Source organism: Felis catus, chromosome D4, assembly GCF_018350175.1.
Source record: "Felis catus isolate Fca126 chromosome D4, F.catus_Fca126_mat1.0, whole genome shotgun sequence".
Lineage (NCBI taxonomy): Eukaryota > Metazoa > Chordata > Mammalia > Carnivora > Felidae > Felis > Felis catus.
Window position 1 is genome coordinate 93,913,866 of NC_058380.1, and position 15,885 is coordinate 93,929,750.

Here is a 15,885-nt window from a genome sequence, read left to right on the forward strand (position 1 = left end):
TCCCGTGCTGCCAGGGGCGGGGGCTGCCGCAGAGGCCAGCTAGCCTCCCCCATTCCCCCGGGGCCGGGGGGGGGGGGGGGTGAGGACATGCCTGGGGAGGGTCCGGGACAGCTGTGCCCAAACAGCCCCCACGGAGGACCCCCTCAAGGCAGGGAGCCACCCCTCAAAGCCCTGACCAGGGCTGTTGAAGACCACTGACCATCAGCTTGGAAACCTCAAATTCACCCAGGGGTCTCCCGTCCATCACCCGCACCAGGGCCAGCCCACCTCCCTCTCTCAGAGGGGCCACAGGGGCCTAGCCCCCCAGCCCTCTCCAGTCAGTATGCCCATCGGCCCCTCCTAGCCCCAGCCCTGGCCCTCAGAGCAGGCACAATCATTCACTGTGGGTCTTCCTGCCAGGAACACCTCCTCCAGGAAGCCTCCCTGCCCCTGCCAGACAGAGTAAATGGCTGGGACAGAGCCTCAGCCCCAAAACCCTCTCAGAGCACCAAGTCCTACCCTGTGGTCGCCGGCTTAGGTCTGAGCCCAACAGCCCAGGCTGGTCATCTCCCACCCCTGCCCCTAGCCCAAGCTCGGCCCTCTGGTCACCACTCCCAGCCATCTACCTCTTGAAAACCTCTGAGCCTCAGATCTGCTCCAGCTGCCCCCCTCCCCTCCAGGACCTCCCTCAACCAGCCCAGCCTATGTCTGCCCTTCACAGAGGTATCCGGATGGCCCTCCGAAGGTCTGGGGCTCTTTCCTGAAAAGCTGTGCCCAGGTCACAGAGCTGGCAAGAGGTTCTGCCAGGCTCAGGCCCTTACCAGTCCGTACCTCTCCCCACAGTGGGGGAGCACGAGCCTTCCGGCCCACCCTTCAGGGGCTCTGCTGTCTCTGCAGCAAAGAGGGCCTTCAGCAGAAGCTGTGGCTACCGTCTACCTTGGGACCTGCCGCTCCAAGGCCCCCGATCCCAGGACTGGTGGCCCTGAGCCCTGCAGAGGGCCTCTTCTGGCCTCTGGCCCCCAGAACCAGGTGCAAGGGATTGGCAGAAGGTGAGGCTGCCTGGCCAGTTCTATCCCTGCCCGGCCCAGGAACAGGACTGGGGCAGCACAGGGCTGGCAGCCGTGGGGCACAGGCCCAGGAGGCCCACCCTTCAGGCCCACCGCACTGCCACGCCTGCCCCCTGCACAACCAAGGACGCGGACCCACCCGACCCAGGGGCCAGACTCCATGTTTTCTGCCTTCTTGCCTTCCCTCCTCCCTGCCCCATGGGTTTGCTGCCCAATCGCAAGGTGGGCACGAAGCAGCCTCTGCTCCTTGGGCGGCACCGACCCGGGAGGCACCAACTTCTCACAACCAACCGCCCGGCCTCCCCCGCCCACAAGAGAGCCCCCCACCTCCCACCGCACAGCCTGGTGGGAGGCGGGGTCTCTGAGAGGGAGGCCACGAGCAGGCCCCCACACACCCGCTCCCCCTACTCCCCCGTGCCAGGTCAGTGGCACGTCTCAGCACGTTACCCCACAGCCTGGCCCCTGCCACCCCCGCTCCTAGGATCAGCGTGACTCACGGGGCTGGAACGCCGCCTGGCCCCCAACGCAGGCGGCCGCCCTCTGCACACACACCTGTCCAGACTCGATGCTGGCAGATGGCAGGAGGGCCTGGGAACTGGGTGTCCCCAAGGCTGTGGGGCCGGCCAAGCACCGTGTCACGGAGGGGCTCCCAGGAGGGACGCGGGAAGGTCGTGTTTGGGCAAGTGGCTCAGGAAACGCAGCCCCTACAGGGCTGGAGGCCCGATCCCGAAAGCCCGAAGGCCCAAGGGCCTCCACGAAAGGGCCTAGAACTCAGATGGGGCCACTGCCTCCTTGACTCACCCGACCCAGAGGCCAGCATGCCAACCGAGCAGGGAGGGTCCCAGACCCTCCAAGTCCAGGCACAGGGGCCACTGCCTCCTCCCACAGGAGGCCGGGCTTCATCCTGGGGGGCCAGGCAGATCTACAGGCCCCACCCCCACATGGAGTTTCTGCTCAGGCCAGGCCAAGGTCTCAGCTGTCCATCAGGGGTGTCCCGTCACCTCCTGGGAACAAGGGATGCTTAGAAGGGGCAAGAGGCAGGAGAACAAAGCCCGGCCAGCAGTCAGGGGCGCGTGGGAACACCCCCAAGCGGGCAGCCACATCTTGGCTCAAAGGGCCAGAGCTGGCCTCTGACACACAAGGGCCACCGACAGCAATGCCCATTACCCTGACTCACCACCCCAAAGGTGGGGGGCCACTGCGGCCCCTCCTGACCACAGGCCCCCCGAGGCCATCCCTACAGATGGCCAGAGAACAGGGGAGTCCCCGTCCCGGGATGCCTCCAGGAGCACAGAGTGCCGGCCACCCGGGTCTCCCGTGCATGGGTCACAAAGGTGTCCTGAGATGGCCCCGACTTCACCCTCGGGGAGCCCACGGGAAGTGGGCAGAGACCTTGGAGGAAGATCTAAGGGGCCCCACTTAGTGCGGGTGAACGGGGCCAGGGACTGAAGGAGAAAAAAAGGAGAAGGTACGGGAAAGAATACGGCCAAGGACAAACAGGACAGGGATCAGCCAGGCATCCAGGGCTACTGCACACCTACGGCCCCCCTGGGCCGGTGAGACAGGAGGGGGCCAGGAGCCTGGCCCCAGGCCCCAGGAGCCGCGCCGGCAGGAGAGCCACTGACCGGGTGGTGAGCCCTGGCAGCAGGCCCTGCCCCACCCGCACCCCCCGGGGAGGGAAGGAGAGGGGCTCACAGCCCCGCCCAAGGACAGAAGCGGGCCTCTCTTCCGGGCACAGGATGGAGTAGGACAATCTGACTCGAGGAAACAAAACAAAGTCACAGCCAAGGGCAGCCCTGCTCCCACCCTCCGCTCAGCTTGAGGGACTCACACAGGCAGCACGTGGCCAGGGGCCAGGACGGCCGCCTGCGTGCAGGACCTCCAGCGGCGGCTGGAGACAGACGGACGCACGGTCAGGCCGGGGCACCTCTGGGATCCGGAGCCCTCAGCGCGCAGAGAACAAGCCTCCCTCAGCAAACCCTGACTCTGAGGGGAGCCGCAGGGCAGTGCACCACCTGGGGGTCAGGGGCCCCCCCTCCCTGGCTGGTGAACCTCGGCCCTGAGCTGGCGCTGGATGGGGAGGTCGGGGGGACCGCCACCTCCACCTGACCCGGGGCACTGCCACGGTCTGGCTGGCATCTACCGCCCTCCCAGCGGACAGCACCAGGGGACAGGGAACGTGCCCCAGAGTCTGGCTGCAAGCAAACAAACCAGCAAGTATCCTCAGTTCTCTCCAGGCCACGGTCCCCCCAGGGCAGACTATCACTTCCGCTCCACCTTGAGACAGGAGGGTGCAACCCGCCTGGGGTGGGGGTGGGGGGGTAGCATTAAAGCGGAGGAAAGTGTGGGGCCAGGGTCCCGGTGCAGAGCCCTGTGCATAACCATCACACTCGCGGTGGCCAGGCACCCCCGGGAGCTCAGGCCCTCGCCCGCACTCTCTCCCTGCCCTGGCCCTGCCCAGATTGCAGCTTCCTGCTGAGGGCGCCCCTAATCCCCAAAGGCAGTCGGCCAGGCCATGCCATCGGCAGCCCCACACCGGCCCTGCCACCCCTGCATTTCCCCAGGCCCCTGGGGCCTTGCTCAGTCCCCCATCGCCTCCCCAGTGAGGCTGCGACCAATGAACACACACACACACACACACACACACACACACACACACACACGGGAGCGGAGAGAGCAGAAACCGTGAACAAAAACTCTAGATCTCCAGGAGAACAGGGCAAGATCCAACCAGGGGGAGACGGCACGTGTGGACCAGGCCACGCGAGACTCTGCTTCGACCCACGGTGACGACACTGGGGGCAGGCTCCCCCACAATCCCCCGCCCCCCACTACAGACACCCAGCGTGAAGCTCGCGGCCATGGCGGAGAAGGCGGCGGTGCCCAGACCCCGGGGCCACCAGGCCGGCACAGGGCGGGCCTCACCAGGCACAGTCCTGCCTCCAGCACCAAGGACACTCACACATGACACCACACAGGCAAGGGCTTCAGTAAGGACAAGCACCTCAAGAGGCCTTGACGTGAGGTCCAAGAAGAGACAGAGACACAGAGCGACAGCTGCCAGGACAGAGGTGATGGGGTTGGTGGGGGCCGTGTGGGGTCCCCAGGCCGAGAGGTCCCCAGAGCCGCACACAAGCGGGATGGATGTGCAGTGTTCACGGTGAGCACATTCGGCCTCGAAGCAAGGGGCCGGCTGCCCACGGGGGCCACACAACGGGGACCCTGCCCCGGAGCGAGCCCCTTGGTCAGGTGATCAGGAACTCAGGCCACCACCCCTGCGCTAGGGGACGGCACAGGGTGATCAGGGGGTACCGGCCCAGCCCATCAGTGGCCTGATATCCCGGGAACAGAGGGAGGGCTCCCGGTCCCACAGCTCAGAAGCAACAAGCCTAGGGTTCCGCCCCCACCAGGTCCCAGACGCTAACCAAGACTGGCCAGGGCCCCTGATCTCCAGTGCAGGCCCCTCACTAGGCTCACCTCCAGGCCGGGGGTCTCAGGGCCCCCAGCAGGACCCGCCGGCCCCAGTCAGGAACAGCAGCCGAGAGTGTGCCGGGGAGGAAGGGAGGGTGTGGGCCCAGGACGCACAGACCACGCTCGGCCTGGAGGTGAACTCAGGCCAGCCGACCCGCCCGGCCAGCCACGGCGAAGTGAGTGCGGCCCGCAGCCACTCCAGCCCTCCACAGGCCCAGAAACTCCAGGGCCCTTGGCCCTCACTGCGGCTTCCGGCCTCTCTTGAACCCCACAGACAACGTGAAACCTAACGCCCCTCTGAGCCCAGACGGCTCATTGGTCTCAGGTGCAGGATGCTGGCCAGGTCCTTCCCGGAAGCCCCTGTACCCTCAGATGGCAAAAATGCCCCTGCCAGGTGCCCCAACGGCTCCTGTAAACGCCAGCCGGAGGGATGCCAGAGTCCCCTGATTATCCCTGATGCGCAGGACCCCGCACTGGACGCTTTAGAACGTGCGCCTCATTCGGGTCTTTCAAACGCTCTACGGGCATCGCCATCTTTTTACAGACAGAGAGCGAGGCTCCGTCACACAAAGTTCAACCTACCCAACGCCACACAGCTGGTCAGTATGGGCCACACTATGAGATCAAGGCTGCCCGGGCAAAGGTGCGGGGTGGGGGGGCAGGAGACAGCCGTGTTAGGAGACACAGAAGAGCTGGGCAGCAGGGGCGCTGACGTGAGGGGTGCTGGCGGGAGCCTGTGCCCTCACGGGTGGGTGGAGACGACTGAGGCAGGGCAGTGAGGCCTAGATAGGCATGAGCACACGCACACGCCCCACAGGCACACCATGCTGGGGGTCCGGTAGCCCCTGGAAACCCCAACCCCGGGCGAGGCCCTCGGGGAAGCGGGAGGGCAGCGACCAGCACGGGACCCCCAGGGTCCTGGGTCCTCTCCAGGAGCACCCTGGTCCTGTCCTCCGCTGTCCATGAGTCCTACCAAAAGGCCAGGTCTCCTTCCTCCCCCAAAAGAGGGCAGGCTGCTTCTATGGAACATCCCAACTTTGCCAGAAACCAAAGATCTGGACTCCGTTTTTGTTTCAAATGTAAACATCGGGATATGCCACGATCTATCTGCGCTCGAGAAAGAGGCCGACCCCAAGCAAGACGCCCGCGGCACTAACCTTGGCAGTGGGGGGGACGCGGTAGCTGCTTTTCGCTTTGGCTTTGGTAAAAGAGTCACGGGGTGGTTGGTTTGGGGTTTGGGGGCGGGCGGGGGGGAAGTGCTGTATAGAATCTCAGCATCCCCCTGTCTGCCGGCCCCTGGCACAAACCCCCCACCTAAAGCCCCTCCACACCAACACAGATTTGATTTTCCCCAAAACTCCACCCACCCAGGAGCCCCTCCAACCCCGCCCCCAGGTGAGCTGGAAGAAGCCCTGGGAGCTCCCTGCTCGGACCCCCGCCCACTCGCCTCCCCCAGCCCGTGGTCCTCGGCCGTCAGGAGGAGAGGCCACGGCAAACTCGAACGCCAGCCCATCCGAATGGTCCCTGGGCTGACCCAGACGTGAACCGGGGTTTACTCTGGGCCGGGGCCTGCGGGGGGGGGAGGGGGAGCTCTGCCAGCTGCCCAGGGCCAGCTCCCCCCAGCATGCCCCAGAGCTCCAGAAGGGGCCAAGGCCCACGAGGAGAAACCCCCCCCCCCGCCCCGCCCCGCCCCACCTCCCAGACCCAGACCGCACCAGCTGAGCACCCAGGAGCCGCTCCAATTCTGGAAGCAGGAAGGTTTCCTGTGGTACCCGGGCCCACCACGGCCACAGCGGCCACCACCCCACCCCCGCCCCCCTCTTGCTCGTGCTGTCTGGGCCCACCCACTCTCCTCCCCCAGCCTTGGGAACCAGGTCACTTCCAGGAACACGCCGGCTCTCTGGCCTCTAGGCTTGGACGGGGTGTTCCCTGGGCCGAAATTCCCTCTACGTGTCTCCTGGCTCTCTCCGACCCAATTTAAACAACACCTCCTCCAGGACGCCCTTAATGATCCTCTTAGCCAGAGCAGGGACCCCCTCTACCACATACCCCTGAGAGGCCCCCCTGCTGGCTTGTCTGAGGCTGCTAAGGTCTGGGGGCTCCTGAGGGTAGGAGCCCCAACTGGTCCATCAGGCATCCCTGGGGCCTGGCGCGCAGAGGTCCCCCGTGAAGTCTTACAAATACGTGGACAGGGTGGTGGTGAGACAGGTAGGAACGAGCCAGGGCAGAATGCAGGATTCACCGAGAACCAGCCAAGCCAGCAGCAAGTTTTAAAGAGATCCCAAAGCACCGACAAGCTGCGCAACCCCCAGCAGTTAAACAACCCCTCTGAGTTTTTATTTCCTCTTCTGCAAAGAGAGGCCGTCACATATGAAGAAAAGGGGCTAGGACACAAGTGGAGTCGACGAGGGGCCACAAAGCTGGCCTTTCCTCATCCGTCCCCACAGATGGTGAACACAGGTGGAGAGCGGCCAGCGGCCCACAGCCAGCAGACCTGGGCTCCACTCCTGGCCACATGACTCATGGCCAGGTGGGGCCGCAGGCATCTGACTCAACCCCACTGGTCTCAGCGCCCCTGTCCTCAGAAAGGCTTCTGCTCCCTTCACATATCAGGGAGTGCCGCCAATGAGACCCCTGCTCCCCACTGACACCCGTGCTAGGAATAGGCAGATAAACAAGGCCGGGCCCTGCCCAGGGACGCGTGGTCCAGACTCACACGGAGACCCTTCCAGGAGCCCACAGAGAAAAGGTACTCTTATCTGAGAGCAGACATCAAGGAAGGCTTCCCGTAAGAGGAACCACTCGCCTTCCTCCAGCTATAACACAGTAGATTCCTGTGTTCCCCTCCAAACCAACCCCTGCACTCTGTGCAAACGGGACACACACCCCTGCCACAACCCCAGGGAGGGCGGCAGACAGATGCAGGGACCCCTGCTAGCAGGAGGCATTGAGACCAGGGCCCAAGTCCAGTGCTACCCCCTCCTGGCCATAGGCCGCAGGGAACGACGTCACCCCCCGGGCTAGGACGTTCTCATCTGGAGCACAGTTCAGGACGGAAGCGGCGTGGCTGAGCACGGCCCTGGCGCACAGCAGGTGCTCGATAACCAGGAGCCACTCCGGGGGCCACGGGCCTTCCCACCACGGCAGTCCCAGCCCAAGTGTCACCCACATCCTCCCCACCCCAACCACAGGGACTCCCAGCTTACCAGAGCCCAGGTCTCCCGACACCCCCTTCTCCAGGGCCCCTGGCTTGGCGGTTGCCTCGCTGTGTGGCCCAGACCCAGCCCATCATCGTCTCTGGGCATCTGCTTCCTCCTCCATAAGAGACCAGTCTCCAGCGCCCCTCCCCTGCTGACGAGCGACAGTCAGACGCCACAGCCAGGGTGAGGCCTGACCACAGGTTCCCAGAAGCCCGGGCCCCTCCGTCCCCGTAGCAGGGGCCTCGTTGTCCTGCGAGGCCCTGTCCCGCTCGCCTACACCCAGAGAGCCAGACCTTGGAAGTGTTCTCAACCAGCTCTGTGCCCGGGTTGGCGGAGTCCCCGTGGGGACCCTGGGCCACTGGCCCGAGGTGGCCCACCTCAGAAGGGCAGGGCTGGGGTGTGCCCCCGAGATCACACTCTCCCACCATACCGTGTCCTCCCGGTCTGACCCAGAAGAACCCCAGGGAGGGTGGCCTTCACCGTCCAGCAGCGCGGACGGGGTTTCCTGCCTACTGGCGGTGTGACCCCAGCAGGTCACTTGGGCCCTCCAAGCCCCATTTCAAGCCCCAAGCATGAGCACGGAAACCCTAGGGGTTAAGGGAAGGCTCCACAATCCCCCCAAAGTCAAGGGCCTGGAGCACAGGGGGTGACCAGTCACCACAGCCATCGCGGCCGCTGTCTGCCCTCTTGCAGGGCAGTCCCAGGCACCAGGCCCTGCTCCAGGGCCCCCACTTTCCACCATCTCCTCAACAGGAGGTCAGCCCAGAAAGGGGCCCACGCTCGGCCAGGCCAGTCCCCAGGGGGCGCAGGGGCCGGGACCCTCGGCTGCACCATCTGCTACCTGACTGGTGCACGCCCACCGGGCTGGAGAGATGTCCCCGGGCTGCCTCCGCTCCTCCCTTCCCTTCCCTTCCCTTCTCCTCCCTGCCCTGCAGGCCGCAACAGCACAGGCTCCAAGCTCTGGGTTCAAATCCTGCCCCTTCCCCCAGTCCAAAGCCCAGTGATCTATGGAAAATGGGCAGGTCACAAGGACTACGTGGGCCCGGAGTAGTGTCACCCCCTCCTGTTGCCACGAGCGCTGCCAGAGCCCTGGGCGGCCTCTCCTTGTCTCCTCGGGGAGGAAGCGGGGAGCCGGGCACCCCGGACCGGGAGGCGCAGGCTGCACCAGGCTCCCGACACCGGGTCCTGTGACGGGCTGGCAGGATGTTGGGAAACCCGTGAGCACTTATTTCAACACCGCCGGCCACGTCAGCGACTGGTTTCAACACGCAGGCACCCGGGAAGGACCACTGCCATCCTGTCAGGCCACCCGCCTGCCACGCCGTGCCACGCAGGGGGGATGCTGGCCTCGGGCACAGCGCTCTCGGCCCCCTCCCCTCACCGTCCCCCAACTTGGGTGACATCCCTTGTCCTCAGGGACTCGCGGACACAAGGGTTGGGTCATTTCAAAGGTGCAGAGGCCACCCCCAAAGCCGGTTTGCCACACCCCTGCGCCGGGCTGCAGGCCCAGTGAGCCAGGGGGCACCGGGCCTAGCGTCAGCCACCAGGCTCTGTCCCAGGCCCGCGAGCCACGGCTGTGAAACAGCGACAGGAGTCCCCTGCGGGCCTGCCGGGGCGAGGTCGGGGCCTCGGGGCACCCCACCAGCCCAGACCTCGCCAGGCCATCTCAGCTGACACGCGCCCCTCTGCACAGCCCAGCCCAGCCCAGCCCAGGGCCTGCTTGCGGCCTACGCCGCTTTGCTGAGTTATCAGCAAAATGAGTGGGGCCCGTGCTCCAGGAAAACGGTCCCACTGAACTCTCAGGGAGGTCCCGCCCCACAGAGGAGGACACTGAGGCCCCGCGAGGGCAAGGGACTCCCCCAAGGACACGCCTGCAGGAGCGGGCCGGCAGGGACCCCACTCTGACCCACACCCAGCTGCCTCCATGGGGCCAGCAGGAGGGCAAAAATGTGGTTGGGGTGGGGGTCTGGTGGGAAGGCAGATCAGCTTTGGGGTAAATCCCTGGGGAGCGGGGACCGTCTGCTACCGGCCTAGGGTCCTGCCACCTGCTGACCCCAGAGCCGGCCCAGGGGCCCCGGCTGCAACCAACTCCCCCCCAGCTGTATCTCCAGCTCGGGGGCTAAGGTTCCCGGCACCGCCACCCACCATTCAGCTGGATGTGGCCTTGCCCCAGGCCCTTGGTACGCATCGCATCCCGAATGAGCTAGCAGAGGGGACCCCGGGCTGGCCACTGCCTCCCGCCGTGACTGCGGTACGCCCTCCACCACCTCCCCTCTTGGCCGTGTCCTCTCCTAGCAGGGCTGGCCCAGGAGCATCCCTCCCTCCAGGCCCCCCCCCCCCCCCCCCGGCCCCCAGAGCCTGCCTCCGCCGGCCCTGCCCACCCTGCAGCCTCACCACCGGCTCCAAGGGGCCACGTGTCTGTCTGGGCGCCCCCACACCCTGCATCCCGCACAAAGCACAGACGACTGCCGGGGACAGCTCGGGGTGACGAAGAAGGATGACCGGGGCTGCCAAGCTACAACTGGCTCCCTGAAATCCCCAAGGGCTCAGCACAGCCAGGCCGCACCAACAGAGAGACACAGAACTCCAAATGAGGGGTGACCGGCCTGCCTTCCACACCAGATGTGGGGACACGGCAGAAAGCCCACTGCGGGAGACAGAGGGTGAACCAGCACGCAAAGGAGGGAATTAGGGGTCGAGGGGCAGGGAGGCCCGGTGTGGTTCTGGGGACCCGGAAGGGCTTCACGGAGAACCGGGAACAGGAGGGGCCGGTGGGGCCGAAGGCAGCCGGCGCTCAGGGCAGGGGAGCAGCCGGCCAGAGGGGAGCCCGTGGGGGGAGAGCAGGCTCTGCCAGGCGGCAGTGGAGCCCGGGTTCAAGCTCAGGTCCGAGGACATCCAAACCGTCAGCCCACTCGGCCCCCTGAGGCCCCTGAAGGCATCCGCTGGTGAGGACGGGCGGGCCTCCTTCCTGTCCCCACATCAGGAGACCGAGGCCAGATCCGGGGAGTCAGGCAGTCAGGCGCCCCCCGCCACGTGCCCAGCCCAGGCCGCCACCTGCTCCTCACACCGGCCCACGCGAGTCGGGGTCCCCGTGCAAGTGTACGTGTATGTGTGTGTGCGTGCACACCCATGTGTTTGCGTGCAAGCTTCCGGGTTAGATGGGGCCTTGAGCTGGGAGGAGGGGTCTCCCGATTCGGCCTCCCCGACCCCCCTTGCCGCCTCCAAGCCATAAGGCTGCAGGAGACGGTGGGGCAGCGTGGGGTCAGAGGCCCGCCTGGCCTGGGGGGAATGCGCTAAGGTCACCCAGCCGCCCCAGGTGGAACCGTGGACCAGGCCCATGACTCCCAAGCCCAGGCAGCACGTCCGGGGAAGGGGGCCCTGGGTGGGGAGCTCGTGGGGACAGCAGGGCCCAAAAGGCCCTCAGAGGTGTGGCGGCCACCACCCCCCACAGCCACACGTGCACACACACACGTGTGCACCACCCACAGAAAAGGACACCCGCTCTCTCTCGAGAGGCAAGACAGCCAACTTTCCAGAACCTTCTGCCGCCTGGGCCTTTTCACTCCACAGGGAGCATCTCTACCGCATCAGAGCACAGGGAGGCCCCCTGGCAGGGGGTGACCGGCGCTGGGAGGGAGCCCCCGGGCCCACAGGGGCACCCTCATCGGAGCCCTGGGACCGCTGCCCTTCTTTCTGGAAGGAGGCCTGGCCACGCCCCCGTCAAGCCCTGAGCAGCCCTTCATGGAGCCTGTGGGGGCACCGGGCAGCGAGGGAGCAAGAGCTGGGAGCAGGCAGGGCCACACACCCAGACGTGTCCTCCTTCACTGGGAGGAGGCCGCTGCAGGGACAGGGGCCCGCTCAGACAAGGTCCAGGACGAGGTGTAGATTTACGGGGACCACCGCCCTGCTGTTCATCTTCTGCAGGCTGCTATTCCGCAGGATGGGGCTGGGGAAGCCCCCCGCCTCACCCCTCAGACACTGGGAAGAGTCCCCAGGGGCTGGGGAGACACCCCCCCCAGATCCATACCCGCTGCAGCCAGGCTCCCGGGCGTCGCAGAAGCGGGGTGCCCTCGCGGGGCAGCCCAGGCCTGGAGCACAACCACACAGGTGGCCTCTCCGAGGAGGGGAGAGGTGGCTCCAGAGCGAGCCGAGCGGTGTTTGTTTAATGACAAATTACGCCAAGCAGGCAGAGAGCGTCTTATCGCAGAGTCTCCCGTAAGGCCGATACCATCAACTGATGTCAGGGAGCTCTGGGAACTATTAGCTTAATTAGCAGTTCCTGCCGGGTCAGCGAAAAGTGCTGGCTGAGCGGGGCTGCCAGAACCGGGCTGGGCAGGTCCCGGGGTGGCGCCTGGTGAGGGAGAAGCCGGCACGGCGTCGCCCCTCGAAGCCCTCCACCCGCCGGCGCTAAGGACGTGCTGTGCCCCTGGGCGGGTGCGTGCGCCCACACACGCCCACTGCCCAGGGGGGCAAGTGAAGGCCTGGGAGGCAGCATGAAGGCAGACTCCACGCCCAGGACACACCCCAAAGGCCCCGACGGCCTGGCAGGGGGCTAAGAGCCCGCCTGGGTTCACACCCGGTCTCCAGGCGGCCGGGTCCCCGCTCTGCACCGCCTGCCCACCGAGGCCCAAGGCCGCCGCCCCGGCTGCCCCTCCAGGGCGCATGGCGTCCACAGCCCCGCAGGGCCCGCCGGGGCACTGCTCGGCCTCAAGCGAGGGATCCACCTCTCTGGGGCTCAGTTCCCCGCATGCCCACGTCGTCGCAGCTGTCGTGGGGACAGTCTCTCCGGGGGCCCTTCACACCCTGAGGCTGGATTTCCAGGTGCTACTCCCCCGAAGCTGGAAGACCAGGCCAACAGAGACCCTCTCCAGCCCCACCCGGCTCCTCGTGGGCGGGGAGGGGGGCACACCCCCTGGGGAGGGACGGTCGTCCCCGCCCTCCCACGGCCACACTGGCCCCAGGCCAGCCTCTCCTGTCCAGGGGGGCACGGGGCGGGGGGCAGCCGCGGCCGGTGCTGGGGAGGGGGCCGCTTCCGCTGCCCCCAGGAGCCCACCGCGGCCGGCCGCTGTGCCGCCGACACCCCGAGGTAATGTGATCCAGATGTGGCCAGTGGTGCGAGAGGGGAGCGGCCCCGCGCCCTGCTGAGGGAGCTGGAAGCGGCCTGAGATAATGTGGGATTCCTGAGCCCGCGCCCAGGCCCGTGGACCCGGGAGGGTGGGAGAGCACAGGCCGCTGCCCCTCCCCGCGCGTGCACGCCCGAGACCACCCAGGCGGGACGGGAGCAGAGACACCCCCCACCCCGGGACCGCAGCCCGTCCGCTGCGGCCCCCGCATCTCCGAGCCTCAGTCTCCCATCTGTGCCCGGCAGGGGCACCTCTCCCGGGCTGCTGCTGAAGCACCCGGGGGCCGGCCCGAGATGCTGAGGAGGTGCCCACCCAACCCCTCCAGGAAGGAGGGGGTGCCAGCAAAATCCCGTGGTCTTGAGGCTCCAACCAGGACAGAATACTGCTCCTAGAGGTCACTCACCTGACCCCTGACCCCCGATCCACCCCCCACAGAGGACCCAGCTTCATTGCTGAGCATTTGCATGTACCTCCCTGGCCAGCCCCACCCCACATGGGACTCCTTCCCCAAATCAGGCCTGAGCCGGGCAGGATGACGGGGTGGGGGGATTCTTTCTGCCTGACACATGTTCCTTTCCTTCCAAGTGCCCCTACTTGAGTCTGCCTGGCCCCTCACAGCCACCCCTGGCCAGGGTCTGCAGCCACTAAGGTCAAACCAACTGTCCCATCCCAAGTGCACTGAGGGTCAGTAAGAGCCCGGTCCACACACGGCACAAACCCCGGGGCCTGGCACTGGCCTCGTCCAGCTAGCAACAGCTGAAGAGGGTGGAGCAGGGGGCCTGGCCACACACGGCCCCAGAGCCCCCCGTCCACACTGAGGCCGGTGTGTGTTAAGACCCCAGATAAGCCAAGAACGGTCAGCTCTCTCGGGACACATGGTACAGCTGCTTTTCCAAAGTGTCCCCGAGGCTGGGATGGCCGACGCTCCGGGCGCACCCAGGACCCGGGCCCCAGCTACCTCTCTGGCTCACCCGCCCAGGTACCACTGCCCCCCAAAGGAAAGAACAGGTGGGCAGAGGGGCTTCTGGCCAGCTGCTGGTGGGCTACTGGGGTGTGGCCCTGAGTCTCCACCTCTTCATCTTTAAAGGGGGTTCTCGGGAGGACCCTGTGAGACGGCGCACACGGATGCCTTCCCCGGGGCCTGGGGCGCAACCTGCACCCCGACCCCAGCTCCGTTCCCCACCCGAACCCGCACAGCCTTCACCGTAGGAACCCCCCACCCCAGACACTGCAGGACTGGCCCCTCACACAGGGTGCCCGGGCACAGGGCACAGCTCTCTCCGGCCTGCCTGCTCTCCTCTGAGAGGCAGGGGAAGCAGCGAGAGGGGACGGACGTCCTCATCCATAACGCTCCCCAGCCAGGGCCAGGAGGCCAGCTCCGCCTCGGGCACTCAGGGCCCACAGCCACCACCTCCCTGACCCCGGCCCAGGTCACCTCCAGCAGGAAGCCACCCAGAAGTCCCAGAGGAGGCCAAGGCCAGGTGGGCAGGGCAAGGCCCCAGTGAGAATCCCAGTCCGACCTGTTAGGGCCTCAGCTTCCAAACTGTAAACTGCCCCGTTAGGCTGTTTTGACCTGAGAAGGGACAGTGCCCGTGACAGGTAGGCACCCGAAAGGTGCTTCTGTCATTAGTGTCAGCAAAGGCCCATCCTGGATCCTCTTAGCAGATCACCTGACCTGTCCCCACTGGGGTTCCAGGCCCCCGCACGTCAGACGCTCACCTGACCTTCCCGCCCGGGGCCCATGAGCTCCTGCCCCACGGCTCCTGCACCCCGTCCCCGGGCACCTGCACCTCAGACAAGACGCCGTGAACCTTGGAAGCTCAGCTCAGTGAGAAGAGGCCTTAATTCAGCTTGAGATTTGGAGGGAAAGAAAGATCAGTCACAACACCACGGTAGGAGTCTAGAGGCCAAGAGCAGAAAGCCCGCTCGCGGTGTGGACCACCGCCTCTCAGCTGTAAGGTTCCCAGGGAAGACTCCTCCCCGAACTCCTAAAACGAGTGGGGATTACAGAACGTAGGGAGCCCGAGGCTCACTCCAGAGTCCGCGGCCTGAACCCGCGTGCGCCGGAAAGCGGGCGCCGCCCTGGACGTGAGGAGGCCCAGCGCGCCCTCCCGACCAGGCGCCCTCAGCGTCCGCGTCCGCGTCAGCAAGGGGCAGCGCGGGGCCGTCCCGAGGACCCAGGGGCCACGCCGACCGCGCCCAGGCAGACGGGCAGCCGTGCCACCGCATTAGCCGAGCGCCGACGTGCACTCAGTACCCGGCCCGGCTCGGGATGCCCGGCTCCTGGCGGCGTCCTCGCCGCAGCTTCACATGGCTCTGTGGCCACGGGCCTTCCTGGAGATGGTGGCAGAAAGTCACAGAACCCAGACGGCAGCAAACAGCCACGCAGACACGGGAGCCCCCACAGGGGTGAGGGGTGAGAAGCGGGCCAGCACTCGGTAGAGAGCCTGCGCGCCCGGTCCACCCCGAGCCCGCCAGGGATGGGCGCTCAGATGGGAAACCGGTGAGCGGCGAAATCAGTGGATCCTCTAAACGGACGCTTTCCGCCCCTCCCCTCCTGGCAGGGAAGGGGTGGGCGGACGGCCCCGTGGGCTCCGCAGGGAAGGGGACGCCTCGGAAGCAGGCAGGCCGTGGCTGGGTGTGTGGGGACGGAGAGCCACGAGGTCCTGCCGCCCCACTGGCCCGCAGCCATCACTCGGGTTACATCCATCACCAGACATGGTGCCCCCCGGCTGGGTCTGTGTCCCCAGGCAGAGCACTGCAGAAATGAGCACCCGGCACCGCCAGGAGGGGAGGCGGGTGGGAGGGAGGGGCTCCTGGTGGTATAACAGTGTCAGCAGAGCCTGGGCAGGAAGAAAGGGATGTGGGAGGGAGGCAGGGCACGGGCTCGGGTGGGCGGTGAGAGCGAGGTGAAGCCCCGTGGCCTGGCTCAGCTACGGCCAGCAAGGGACACACAGAAAGTGGTGGTGGGCCCGGCTCCCACACAGACCCCAAGTCTCACTCCCGAGGGGCCTCTTGCCTCTCCTGCTCAGAGGGACTGGCCGC

At 66.5% G+C, this 15,885-nt stretch overlaps 1 protein-coding gene across 4 annotated transcripts in view; it reads right to left on the minus strand.

Annotated features, from left to right (window-relative positions):
- The window catches only part of RXRA (retinoid X receptor alpha), a 96,047-nt gene that overhangs the window by 44,288 nt on the left and 35,874 nt on the right, over positions 1-15,885 (minus strand). The window contains exon 1 of one of the 4 annotated variants that reach the window (XM_019816734.3): positions 11,745-11,768. The exons of 2 other annotated variants lie outside the window; for them this stretch is intronic. The gene's annotated coding sequence lies outside the window, so the exon portion shown is untranslated. Of the gene's footprint in view, positions 1-7,723; positions 7,870-11,744; positions 11,769-15,885 lie in introns of those variants that run through there. One more of the 4 variants, XM_045043845.1, reaches the window with a different exon arrangement.